Source organism: Helianthus annuus, chromosome 17, assembly GCF_002127325.2.
Source record: "Helianthus annuus cultivar XRQ/B chromosome 17, HanXRQr2.0-SUNRISE, whole genome shotgun sequence".
Classification (NCBI taxonomy): Eukaryota; Viridiplantae; Streptophyta; class Magnoliopsida; order Asterales; family Asteraceae; genus Helianthus; species Helianthus annuus.
Genome location: NC_035449.2, coordinates 93,157,764 through 93,172,187, shown reverse-complemented (window position 1 = coordinate 93,172,187; position 14,424 = coordinate 93,157,764).

Below are 14,424 nucleotides of genomic sequence, written 5' to 3'. Positions count from 1 at the left end.
TTGTTATGCTTAACAATGGATTGAGTATTCACAGAAGTATCCAGTTATTTGGGCTTGACCCCAGTTATTTGGGCTTGACCCCAGTTATTTGGGCTTGACCCCAGCTATTTGGGCTTGCCCCCAGTTCTTTGGGCTAGTCCCCAGTTTGGGCCTGTCCCCAGTATCGCCAGCAGCGCACGATGATCCTGGTACAGTTCATGGCAATGAGACCAGTACTCACTTTAGGGGCTGACAATTTCATTGTACTGGCTGTATCCGGGATCCTACGTATAATGGTAGATGTACCATACATCCGTTCCTAAGGTTTCTAACGTTTTCACGTTAGCTAAGGTTTTGGCATTTTCATGTCACTAAGTTTGGATAGTCGCCAGTGAGGGCCATACTCCAGTTTACACAATATCCTTTGGGCTTGTCCCCAATTATCCTTTGGGCTTGTCCCCAGAATTGTTGGGCTTGTCCCCAGTTACTAACTTTTCTTTTATAGTTGGCTTAGTCCCAAGTTATATCCTATTGCAGATCTTTGAAGCTAAATAAACAAGGATCCTTGATCCTCAGCTTTTACTAAGGTTTGTCTTTTGATTATCCTGATCATAATTGTTAAGGAGTTAGGATCCTAACTTGGATTCTCAGGTATGATCCTTTATCGCTTTGATTGTACTCATTATTTATAAGTGACCCTTATCCTTTGACAACAGAACTAATGATCCTTAAGTTTCCTAACTTTTCTGAATTTGTTGACTTTAGGATATTTGATCCTTGATCATATCCTAAAACTTTTAGACATGATTTATTAAACTTTCATCCTTTATTTATAAATTCAAACAAAATATACAACAACAGTTGAAAAGTAAGGAATTCATAAGGATAACAACACGAAAAATAACCAAAAAGTTAAAGTTTTATTTATTCACAAAATTAAACCCCTTAAAGGTTGTCAAAATTGCTAACCCAAGCTTCTACCAGCAATACGTGGCCCGTCCACTTGGGTTGGCAAAGGGTGTCCATTGTTTATCTGGTCATAAGAGTGCAGGAAATAAAAGATGGCAGGATAACAAGTGGCTTCATCCCCCAAACAGAGGATACCTCCACCACCTATTATCCTACCTATTGTCCAAAGGATCATTGATCCTTAAACCTAAAACTATTGTTTAGAGTACAACCCAACACTGTTTCAAAACAAACTACCAAACTTTAAAAAAATGGGCTCCGGCTGCATCTAGAAATGTCCATCATCGCCCATCCTTGCAGCTCACACCTTGGCTGCATCACCATCAGCATCACCACCAGCATCTCCACCAGCCTGATCCTTGTCACTACCGCTTGCCTCGATTGCTAGGACCTTTGTAGCCTCCTCCTCATCTTCCAGCTCCGCCAATTTTGCCTTCCAGCCCTCCTTCTCTCAAGTGCTCCTATCGAAGTCGGGATCCTCAGCTTCTTGGGCCATTTGCAGTTTTATCTTGTACATGGTGATGGCAGCAGAGATTTTGGCATCCTCCAGCAGGTCATTCTTCTCTTGATCAGCGTCTATTTGTGCCATGACCGCTTGCCTTTTTGCTACATTGAGATCTTTTTCAAGGGAGGAGATGGTGTGATCCTTGGCTTAGGAAATCTTCTGGAACTCCAAATGCTTTTGATCAGCCTCTTCAACATAAGCATCAAACAACTTCTCAATCTAAGCAAATTTCTGCAAGAAAAATCAAGGTAAAGTTCAGAACTTGTGATCCTCAAATGGGCAGGATAATCAAGTTGAGTCAGTGATCCTTACATCGGCAAAGTACTCCTGGAACTGGTGTCGGATTAGAGGCAGGCCTTCTAGATTATCAGCTTCGGACGCCTTCCTCTTCTTTCCCTTAGAGGTGATAGGCTTGGGAACAACAGTACTTGGGCTAGCAGCAGTCCTCTTTCTCCCAGATCTGGGACCAACGGCAGTAAGATCAGTAACACTGAAACGGGTGGCAGATTTTGAGGATTTTCCAGCACCTACAAATCCAAAACAGATAAGTATCCTTATTTCGTTTTAATTTAAACATTTAGTTATGCATAAATTGGGATACTTACTTGACATCGTGACAGATCCTGAGGATACTTCTTGAGAATCCCAGGTATTTGCTTGGAATGATCTTATTGCAGGATCAAGCTTCCGGAAAGCAGCAAGCCTCTCCTTGGTGGCAGGTGATGGAATGATGTGCGAAACAGTAATAGCTGCAAAATAGAAATAAAAGGGTCAGTGATCCTCAGCAAAAACAGGGTTATCCTGTGATCCTTATATAAGGATCCTCTATCCTACCATGAGTAACCCATCTTCTTGGAAGATCCTTCCCATCAGGGATGGAATCCCTTCTGACGAAGAAGAATCGCCTTTTCCAGTTCGTGTCATTCTTAGTGATTTTGAAGATGGGGTGTTCTTCACCGGGTTTGTGTTTGAATAGATATCGATGAGATCCATGGCTCACAAGGTCGTACATTTCTGCTAACTCCAACATCCCAGATCAATACCTTCATGCTCAATGATTCTTTCAAGGGTATACAAGACCCTCCACATCATTGGCATCGCTTAGATGTAGGAGATGCCGGTGAGAGAGAAGAAAGATTGGGTGAAATTAGGAAAAGGATAGGAGTATCCTATTGTTAGGGGAGGATTTTCTAACAATTAGTGATCCTTATTTGCTATCCTAATTAGTGATCCTTACTTCTGTGACAGATAGTGATCCTCAGAAGAGCTTCAGGATCAGGATCATGGATCACCCTAAGGATCCTCATACTAACGATTGGCTGTTTGTGTTTCGTATTGTTTTGCAGGAGTATTGAGCTTGACTTGGTCTTGGCAACGTTACTATGGAATATTCCACGGGTATTTCGCACACATTTGAATAGAAATGGACGTTGTGGAGAATGTGGGAGCATGGCACAAAAGTCGGACAATTAGTTAGCATAGTTAGCTTTCATTTTAAAAGGGGTGACGAGCTAAAATTAGAACACTTAGCCATTTTCGGTTACACACACACTCTCGTACAACTGCAGTCTCAAAGCTCTCAACCAACACTTAACAATTCTCACACTTTTACATGATTAACCATAGTGATCCTTGTACTTAGCTCGTCACTATCCGAAGTTGTAAACTTTTATTGATTTATTTGAGCTTGGTGATCGGTAGTTTCCATCACCCGAGGTTTTTTATGCCGGAGATCAATCATTGATCAAGGGCTTTTCCCTCGTATAAATCCTTGTGTTGTTTGTGCAATTTACATCGAAGTGATCCTTATTATTGTTCTTCATTTCAAGCATCATTCACCGTAACTAAGAGTTTGGTTGCATTATCCTCATTAGATTTTTAACCAAAACAGTTTGGCGCAAACCGTGGGGCAATTGGTGCTTCATTCCTAAGAAGTTTTTCTGTTGGTGATCATTCCGGTTCATTGCATACAAGTACATGGCTTCATCATTGAAGAATACCTCTACTGCAATGTCTGCGGTCAATTCGTCTCAGGGCATTCCACCTTTGCCTCCACCACCTGCTGGATCTCAGAAAAATGCCGAGAAGAAACCAACTCCCATTTTCTCTAAACCTCCAACTTCTTCTGCTTCTTCTACTCCCACTACTAGTGACATGTTTACCTTGATTTTGCAGATGAGGGATCATATACAGCAACATGATAAGACCAATGATAGGATCCTCAAAGAAATCGGAGATCTCAAGAAACAAAAGAAAGCGGCAGAGGATCATTCCCCACTGGTGCCCAGATCTTTGAATTTTGACACTCCGGTGATTACTTCTCAGCCATCAGAGGTTCCAGATGTTCAATATATGGGTGGACCAAAAGGAGTGCACTACGGTTCAGCAATAGTGACTCAGGCATCAGGTTCATATTTCCAGCCAGCAGGACCCTATCCTCAGCATATGGGATCCTTCATGAATTCAGGAGCCTACTCAGGAGTGCAGCAGATTCAAGTATCCTCCTTTGTTCCAGGATCATCCCAGGTTCAAGGATCCTCCTTTGTTCCAGGATTATCCCAGGTTTAAGGATCCTCCTTTGTTCCAGGATCATCCCAGGTTCAAGGATCCTCCCTTGTTCCAGGATCATCCCAGGTTCAAGGATCCTCCTTTGTTCCAGGATCATCCCAGGTTCAAGGATCCTCCTTTGTTCCAGGATCATCCCAGTTTCAGGGACCCTTCCAGATGCCAGGATCCTTGAGGAGTTTGCAAACAGGAAGTTCCGATGTCCATCAAGGAGATTTTATTCCGATGCAGACCATTGCTTCTACTGGTCCTTCCATCATTCCAGAGTCCCAGCAATATGGATTTACATCCACTGCTCCTACTTTAAACCCGATGGGAGGTAACACTTTTAATAATTCTCTTACAACTAACCATGGATTCATGCAGGATACAGGTATCAACCATGCCATGGCCAGAGAGTTGCAAAAATTGAAGGATATGATATCAAGTGTTCGAGGAGTGGTCAAACCTATCCCGGAGATTGCAGATGGAAGCCATAAGATATCTTGTTTTGCACCACCAATTTGTGATGCTGAGATACCCAAAAGGTTCCATGTGCCAACCATGAAGCTGTATAATGGTTCGACGGATCCTGAGGAGCACATAGCACAATACCGAGAGAGGATGGAGATCAATCCAATTCCAGAAAGGTTAAAGGAAGCATGCCTATGCAAGGGATTTGGATCCACTCTTACTGGACCAGCTCTCAAATGGCTGCTAAGTCTTCCCCCTTACTCTATTACCTCATTTGCTAATCTAGTTAACTTATTCAATAATCAGTTTTCTTGTAGTAGAAAATTTGAGCGATTAACTAGTGATCTATATAGGATAACCCAGGGTCATAATGAATCATTAAGGGATTACATAACCAAATTTAGTAAAGAATCCTTAGACATTCCCAACTTGGATATAGCCACGGCTGTTGAGGCCTTCAAAATGGGATTGCTTAGGGATTCATTGTTCTATGATGATCTTGTTATGACACCATGCGGGAACCTAGATGAGGTAAGAACCCGGGTGTTTTGGTCAAAAATCACACAAGGATAATGTAACCAAACTTTATGAAAACGGGGTATGATGCTTGGTTAACTATGAAAGTAAAGGATCACTTCTGTGATGAAGATGCAAAGACACAATGATTTATACGAGGAAAAAGCCCTTGATCAATGAATGATCTCCGGCATAAAAAACCTCGGGTGATGGTAACTACCGATCACCAACTTTAATATAACAAAAATGTGATTACAACTTTGGATGATAATGAGCTGAGTACAAGGATCACTATTGCTTTTGGTGTCTAAGTGTGTGAGAGTTGCCTTGTATGTTCGTGTGTGTTCTTCCGAATGAAGAAGAGTGGTACTTATACATGTGTGGGTGACCTATTTTAGGTAAAATGACTAGATATCAGCTCATTACCCCTTTAGATATAAAGATAATCTAGCCTAAATTGCTGCCCATAGATCAAGCCATGTTTCCATATCTCGTACAACGTCTATCTCTGATTTAGCTCTTGCCATATTTGTGAAGACGCGTTCCTGGATCATGGTCTTTAGAGCATATCCTGCTAGATGTTCCTGCAAAACAATATTGTAATAAGCGAAGGTGACCGTTAGTATAAGGATCACCATAACGTCCCATGATCCTGATCTTGAAGTCCGGCTGAGGATCACTGCCTGCCAAAGAAACAAGGATCACTGGTTAGGATCACGTATAAGGATCACTTATAGTAAAAATCCAGCCCTAACAATTGCCCCCAAAATATAAGGAGTTAATTGTAAATAGACGAGTTATATTTTGTTATGATCTTATCTCTAACGGGCGATTCCAAGAAACTAGCCGTTATGCTCGGACTAGCCGTTATGATCATTACGTCACAGATGTGACAATCCCTGCAAATCATCATTATAAATAGGAGATAGGATCAGGATCAGTTTGTGTTTAAATTCAAGATACACTCTCCTTATATTCTGCACCGAAGGTTGTCCAGGTATCCTCTTCTTCTCTCTTTCCTTTCTTTCTTTTCTTTACTCTGTTTTTTCTACTCCGTCTCTGTTTCTATTCCGTCACGAAACATGTTGCTCCGGAATTCTCCACACAAGGATTCCAAGAAGGATAGTCCCTTAAAAAGCCAGGGGATTATCAAGGATTCTCCTACGGAGAGGTGTTGCTTCAGTGATGCTCACGTAGACAAGATTCGTCATTGCTTTCCGGCGAATGTTGTTTTTAAATCCTTTGATCCTACTGCTTTGAGCGACTTTGTCTCAGATGTCTGGGTGGCTTTTCCTGCTACTCCGTTTGCTATAGGTTACTCATATCCTTTTCCAGACTTTACCCAGTCTTTCTTTTCCTTAACCGGCATCTCTTACATCCAAGCTATGCCGATGATCTGGAGGGTTCTTTATACCTTCGAGAGGATCATTGAGCAGGAAGGAATTGATCTGGGGATGGCGGAGCTAGCTGAGCTCTATGATCTTACTACGTTTGGATCACATCGGTATCTGCTGAAACGGAAAGCTGGGGAGGATCACCCTATCTTCAAAGTTACCAAGAATGATACAAACTGGAAACGTCGGTTTTTCTTTGTTAAGAGGGATTCTATCCCGGATGGGAAGGATCTGCCCAAGGAATGGGCCACTCATGGTAGGGTAGAGGATCCTCGAAGGATCACTATCAGTCCTGTTCTCATATGATGAGGATCACTGATGTCTTTTTTCTTTTGTCTTTTTTATGCAGCTATCTCCGTTGCTCACTTAAAGTTGACCCCTGCTGCCAGAGAAAGAGTGTTAGCTTTTAAAAAGCTTGATCCTGAAGTCAGAAGCTTCCAAGTCACCATCCAAGATTCTCAAGAAGTATCCTCTGCATCTGCCACTATGTCAAGTAAGTATCCTTACAGAAAATAAATTATATGTAGGATTGTTTGATTAATAAAGCAACTTATCTTGTTTTTTTTTTATTGTGTAGGTGCTGGAAAATCTGCCAGGTCCGTTAAATCAGCCTCCAAGTTTGGGATCAGTGATCTTGCCAATGTTACGTCTTCAAAGAAGAAGGCTCCTGCTGCCAGTCCTTCAGTCTCAGCTCCCAAAGCGTCTATCCGGGGCAAGGGGAAGAAGAGGAAGACTACTGAAGATCTACAAGGATTTCCCCTCCTCCGTCAGCAATTCCTTGACTACGTGAATGAGGTAAGGATCACTGCCCCTGTAGGTTATCCGCCTATCATATCCTGTTTGTGTATCCTGCTTTTCTTGAGGATCACCTGAGTCTGAGCTTATCTTTTTCTTCTCCTGTTGCAGAAACTTGCTGAGATTGAAACTTATCTTGGCAATGTTGAGGACCAGGAGAGCCAGATTGCCGATCTTCAGCAAATGGGTGTGTTAAAGGATCTCAAGATAGCGGATCTTGAGAAGGAACTCCAGGCCACCAAGGATGAAGCTGCTCAGAGGCTGACTGATATGGATAACGAGAAGCAGGAGATCACCCAAGATGCCAAGGTCTCGGCGGCGATTGCTATGTACAAGATACAACTTCAGATGGCTGAGGAGGCTCAGGATCCCACCTTTGACAAAAGCTCATGGGACGTTGAAGGTTGGAAGGCAAGGCTGGCGGACTTGGATGACGAGGAGGATGCTGAGGATATCCCAAGGCTGGAGGGAGGTGATGCTGATAAGGATCAGGATGGAGAAGCTGGTGGAGATGGAGCAGCGAAGGAGTAGGCTGCATGATTGGGCGATGATGGATATTGTTGACTAGGCCGGAGCCCAATTTTTTAGGTTTGTTAGTGGTTGTGGTTGTGGTATTTGGAACAATTTATGGTCTGTAGCTTAAACAATAGTTTCTTAGGGTTAAGGATCCTGGATCCTTTGGACAATGGGTAGGATTGCAAAAGGTGGATGGATCCTCTGTTTGGGGGATGAAGCCTTTGTGATCCTTCCGCTTTTACTTTCCTGCAAAAATGCTAAGACCGCATAGACAATGGACACCCTTTGCCAACCCATGTGGACGGGCCACGTTTTGCTGGTAGAAACGTGGGTTGGCAATTTTGACAACTTTCTTGAAAGGGTTAATGATCCTTTTGTTTAATAATATAACTTTAACTTTTGTGGCTTATCTCGTGTTGTTATCCTTATCTTATTGTTTCTTAGTTGTTTTTGTAATGTACTTGCAAGAGTTGAAAACATATTTAATAAATTTAGGATATGATCCCAGATCAAATATCCTGTATTTGAAATTATTCAAAGTATTTTAGTTCAAGGATCATAGGTTCGGTTGTCAAAGTATAAGAGTTGATAAAGAGTATAATCGAAAATAGTCAAGGATCATACCTGAGGATCCACGTTAGGATCCTAACCTTTAATCGGAACAACCATAGGTAAGACTTTAATGGATAATAAGGATTAAGGATCCTTAATTGTTTAACTTCGAAAACCTGAGAAAATGGAACATAACCTGGAACTAAGCCAATATAAAAGATAAGTTAGTAACTGGGGACAAGCCCAAAGGATAACTGAGAATGATCCCAGAGGATCACTGGGGACAAGCCCAAAGGATAACTGGGGACGATCCCGGAGGATCACTGGGGACAAGCCCATAGGATAACTGGGGACAAGCCCAAAGGATCGTATGTAAACTGGAGTATGGCCCTTTCTGGCAACTATCCAAACTTAGTGACATGAAAATGTCAAAACCTTAGCTAACGTGAAAACGTTAGAAACCTTAGGAACGGATGTATGGTGCGTCCACCATTATACGTAGGATCCTAAATATAGCCAGTACGATGAGGTTGTCAGCCCCGAAAGTGGGTACTGGTCCCAAAGACGTGAACTATACCAGGATCATCGTGCGCTGCTGGCGGAAACTGGGGATAATCCCAAGGATAACTGGGGTTGGACCCAAGGATCTGTGGTGCTCTTGGAGATCTTTGACGATTTGCTGAAGATACCTGAACTTATCATAACTCAAATGGTTTGTGAGTAGAGGATGAAGGATACATGATCCTTATCCTTAGGCAAAAAGTAAGAAAATGCAATAGTTCTAGGATAAGCATATTACCAGAGTAAGGATCACCGATATCTCCAGGATCCTTCAAGGATACTTCAATGTAAGGATCACAGGCAGGAAGGATCGTGTTCACATGAAATATTTCTTTAAGTGAACAGCATTCCAGGCTCTTGGTAACAAGTTTCCTTCCATGGTTAGCAACCTGTATGCCCCCTTTCCTGCTTCAGCTTCAATCAAGTAGGGACCTTCCCATTTTGGTGCTAGCTTCCCGTCAGCAGGATTGATAGTATTTTGAAATGCTTTTCTCAACACCATATCTCCGACTTGGAACTTCCTTATCCTGACATTCTTGTTGTAGGCACCAGCCATCCTTTGTTGGTAGCTTGCCATCCTTATCCTAGCTAGATCCCTGTTTTCCTCAATAGTATCCAAATCCTGAGCTAGGATTGTAGCATTTTCTTCAGGATCACGAGCACTTGTTCTAGCAGTTGGGATCACCATCTCTGTTGGGATCACTGCTTCTGCCCCAAATACTAAAGAGAAGGGTGTTTGGCCAGTGGCATTCTTGGGGGTTGTCCTATCAGCCCATAGCACATAAGGTAACTCCTCTGCCCATTTTCCTTTCTTGGATCCTAGCTTCTTCTTCAGATTGTTGATGATGATCTTGTTGGATGATTCTGCTTGACCATTGGCTTGTGGGTGAACTGGTGTTGATGTGATCATCTTGATTCCCCAACTGTCACAAAAGTTAGTGGTTCTGCTTCCAATGAATTGGGAGCCATTATCACATACAATTTCAGAGGGAATGCCAAATCTAGTTATAATGTTTCTTTTAATGAAGGATATGACTTCCTTTTCTCTGACTTGAGCGAAGGCTTCAGCTTCTATCCACTTGGAAAAATAGTCAGTCATGGCAAGCATAAATACTTTTCCACCAGGTGCTTTAGGGAGCTTGCCAACTATATCCATTCCCCATCTCATGAATGGCCAAGAGGATGATATGGGGTGTAGTAATTCAGCTGGTTGGTGAAGGATATTGCTATGTCTTTGGCAAGGATCACATCTTTTAGCATACTCTATAGCATCCCTTTTCATTGTTGGCCAGTAGTATCCTGTTCTAAGGATCCTTGAGAATAATGCCCTGCCCCCAGTGTGGTTTCCACAATCTCCTTCATGGAAGTCTCTCAATACTTCTTCGATTTCAGGATCCTCAATACATCTTAAATATGGTCCTGCAAGGGATCGTTTATATAGCATATTATTTAGGATTGTAAATTGAGATACCTTGATCCTGAAAGCTCTAGGATTTTCTCCCATTGGGATCTCTCCGTTTTGCAAGTATTTCATGATTGGTGGGATCCATGATCCTGAATAAGATCGAGCTTCTTCACTAGGGATTACTGCAGTATCCTCTTCTATTTCCATGGCTACTTGATTTTCAGGATATGGATGATAGGGATACTTATATCTTCTGGAATTTTTAAGGATGATCCTAGGTTGGCCAATGCATCAGCTTCCGTGTTATCCTCCCTTGGTACCTGTGTTAAGCTAAAAGAAACAAAAGAGAGTGCCAATTCTTTGACTATCTCTAAATATTTGGTTAGTTTTTCACCTTTAACAGCATAGGATCCATTAAAGTGATTGGTGATCAATAATGAATCTACATATACTTCGAGATATCTTACCCGCATATCCTTAGCAATCTGTAAGCCAGCGATTAAGGCTTCATATTCAGCCTCATTGTTAGTTGCTTGGAACTCACAGGCTATGGAGCGGGGTATTATGTCCCCCTGTGGCGATTTTAGTAGGATCCCTAGCCCAGTGCCTTTGATATTTGAGGATCCGTCGGTGTGTAGTATCCAAGGATCCTTGGTCTCATCCAGCTGCTGGACCTCCAATTCTGCTTCCTTTTGTAGATCACTACTGAAATCAGCCACAAAGTCAGCTAGTGCTTGAGTTTTAATGGCTGTTCTTGGTTCGTATCTTATATCGTGGGCACTAAGCTTCACTGCCCACTTAGCCATTCTCCCTGACATATCCGGTTTCCTGAGGACATTCTTAATTGGAAAATTAGTTTTAACAACAATAGTATGGGTTTCAAAATAATGCCTTAACTTAGTGGATGCCATGATTAATGCAAGGATAAGTTTTTCGAGGTGTGAGTACCTGGATTCGGCATCAAGTAGACTTTTACTTACATAGTAGATAGGATATTGTGTACCTTCGTGATCCTTAACAAGGACAGCACTTACCGCGGTTGAGGATACCGCCAGATATAAGGATAACACATCTCCTTTTTCCGGTTTTGCTAATGCTGGTGCTGAGGACATATACTCTTTTAGGGCTTGTAAAGCATTCTCATGTTTCTCAGTCCATTCAAACTTCTTGTTCTTCCTTAGGATATCGTAGAATTCTTTGCATTTTTCTGAGGATTTCGATATGAACCTGTTCAAAGCTGCTATCCTGCCTGTCAGTCTTTGGACATCCTTGGCATTGGCAGGAGATTTGATATTTATCAATGCTTTGATTTGTTCCGGACTTGCTTCAATGCCCCTCTGGGTTACCATGTATCCTAAGAACTTTCCTGCCTTAACACCAAAATGGCATTTTGAAGGATTAAGTTTCATGTTATAGTTATCAAGGATATCGAATGCCTCTTCCAAGTCCCTTAGGTGATCCTCAGCTTTCTTTGACTTGACCACCATATCATCTATGTACACCTCCATAGTTTTTCCAATTTGATCCTTGAACATCATATTTACCAGCCTTTGATATGTTGCACCTGCATTTCTTAGTCCAAAAGGCATGGCAATATAACAATATAAACCGGTTGGGGTCATAAAGGCTGTATCCTCTTGGTCAGATGGTTCCATCTGGATTTGTTGGAATCCAGATGATGCATCCATAAAAGTTAACAGTTCATGCCCCGCTGTTGCATCCACCATGGAGTCAATGTGGGGTAATGGGAAAGGATCCTTGGGACATGCCTTATTCAAATCAGTGAAATCGACACATACCCTCCACTTTCCGTTTTTCTCTTGGACAACAACCACATTGGCTAACCATTTAGGATACTTTACCTCTCTGATCATACCTGCTCGAAGTAGTCTCTCTACTTCTTCTTGGATAATGGCATTCCTTTCTGGTGCAAACTTCCTCCTTTTTTGATGGATTGGCTTGATAGACCTGTCAATGCCAAGTTTGTGAGTAATAATATCCTTAGATATACCTGTCATATCTTCATGTTTCCAAGCAAAGGTAGATTTTCTTCTTTTGAGGAAGGATATCATGTCTTCTTTCATCTTGCCAAGGATCCCTGATCCGATATAGATTTTTGATTCAGGATCACTAGGATCCAAGAGGATTTCATCTACATCTTGTTCCCTTGCCTCCAAGACGTTCCTCGGAGGATACTGTAATTGCTATTGCTCCCTTGGCTTCGAGGTTGGCTTCATGGATGAGGTATAGCAATCCTTAGCCTCTTGCTGGTCACTGTCGATCTTGATTATCCCCCATGGGCTAGGGAGCTTCACACATTGATGGTAGGTAGATGGAACTGCTTTCATGTCATGTATCCAAGGCCTGCCAAGGATAACGTTGCAACAAGATAAACAGTCAATAACACAAAATTTTTGGTAATTATGTAATCCTTCCACGTAGATTGGGAGTTTGATGTCCCCCAGAGTTTTCTTCGTTTCTCCACTGAATCCTACAAGCACGGAGGATCTTGGTGTGATGTCTGATTCTGGGATTCCCATCTTCTTCAAGACATCAAGCTGGATAATGTTCACTGAGCTCCCTCCGTCAATAAGGATCCTGCGGACAAAATGGTTAGAGATAAAGAGAGTGATAACTAAGCTATCATGGTGAGGATCCTGAACATTAACGCGATCATCCTCATCAAATGTTATCATCTTCCCTTCTGAGACGCTTGAGGTTCTAATAGGCCTTTCTCCATTATCCATTTTTGATTCTTTTGCATGTCTTTTGGCCGCTGAGAAGGATGTTCCACAAATGTCTGATCCTCCGGATATGAAGTTAATCACTTGTGCGTTTGCCGGAGGTGCTGGAGCCTTTTCAGGGATCCTTTCAGGATCCTGGGTTCTTTGCTTTTTTCTTCCCAACAATTCTTTTAGATGCCCCTTGCTTAGCAGGTATCCAATTTCTTTTCTTAAGGCTATGCAATCTTCAGTTAGATGCCCGAAATCCTCATGGTATGCACACCATTTGGACTTGTCTTTAGTCCCGGACGGTTTATCATTCTTCCTGGGCCACCTAGCTTTTTCACCTAGATTCTGCATTGCAAGGATCAGTTCATGATTATCAACGGAAAAACAATATTCTGAGATTGGAGGATATTCTTCATCATCCTCTTCTTGGTCAACAGCATGCATATTCTTGTTCTCGTTTCTATGGTAGGATTTGAACTTGTTGTTTTTGAAGGAGGATCCTTGCTTCTCCTGTTTTGAGGATCCTACTTGTCTTTCCTGGATCCTGTTGTCATCCTCTAGCCGGATAAACCTGAGTGCTCGAGTTCTTACTTCATCTAAATTCCTGCATGGTGTCATAACAAGATCATCATAGAATAATGAATCCTTAAGCAGTCCCATTTTGAAGGCCTCAACAGCCGTAGCCATATCCAAGTTGGGAATGTCCAAGGATTCTTTACTAAATTTAGTTATATAATCCCTTAATGATTCGTTATGCTTTTGAGTTATCCTGTATAAATCGCTAGTTAATTTTTCAAATTTTCTACTACAAGAGAATTGGTTATTGAATAAATTAACTAAATTGGCAAATGAAGTAATAGAGTAAGGGGGAAGACTTAGCAGCCACTTAAGAGCTGATCCAGTAAGAGTGGATCCAAATCCTTTACATAGGCATGCTTCCTTCAATTTTTCTGGGATAGGATTGATCTCCATCCTCTCCCTGTATTGTGCTATATGCTCCTCTGGATCCGTTGTGCCATCATACAACTTCATGGTAGGGATATGGAATCTTTTGGGTACCTCTGCATCACAAATCGGTGGTGCAAAACGGGATACCTTGTGGCTTCCATCTGCAATCTCTGGGATAGGCTTGACTACCCCGGGAACACTTGAGATCATATCTTTTAGCTTCTGCAACTCCCTGGCCATAGCATGATTGGTACCTGTATCCTGCATGAATCCATGGTTAGTGGTAGGATAATTGTTTAAAGTGTTACCTCCCATTGGGTTCAAGTTAGGGAATCCATATTGCTGGGGTTCTGGAACAATGGAGGGACCAGTGGAAGCAATGGTCTGCATTGGAATGAAGTCTCCTTGATGGACATCTAGATTTCCTGTTTGCAGATTTTTTAGGGATCCTGGTATCTGGAAGGATCCTGGTATCTGGGATGATCCTGGAACGAAGGAGGATCCTTGAACCTGGGATGATCCTGGAACAAAGGA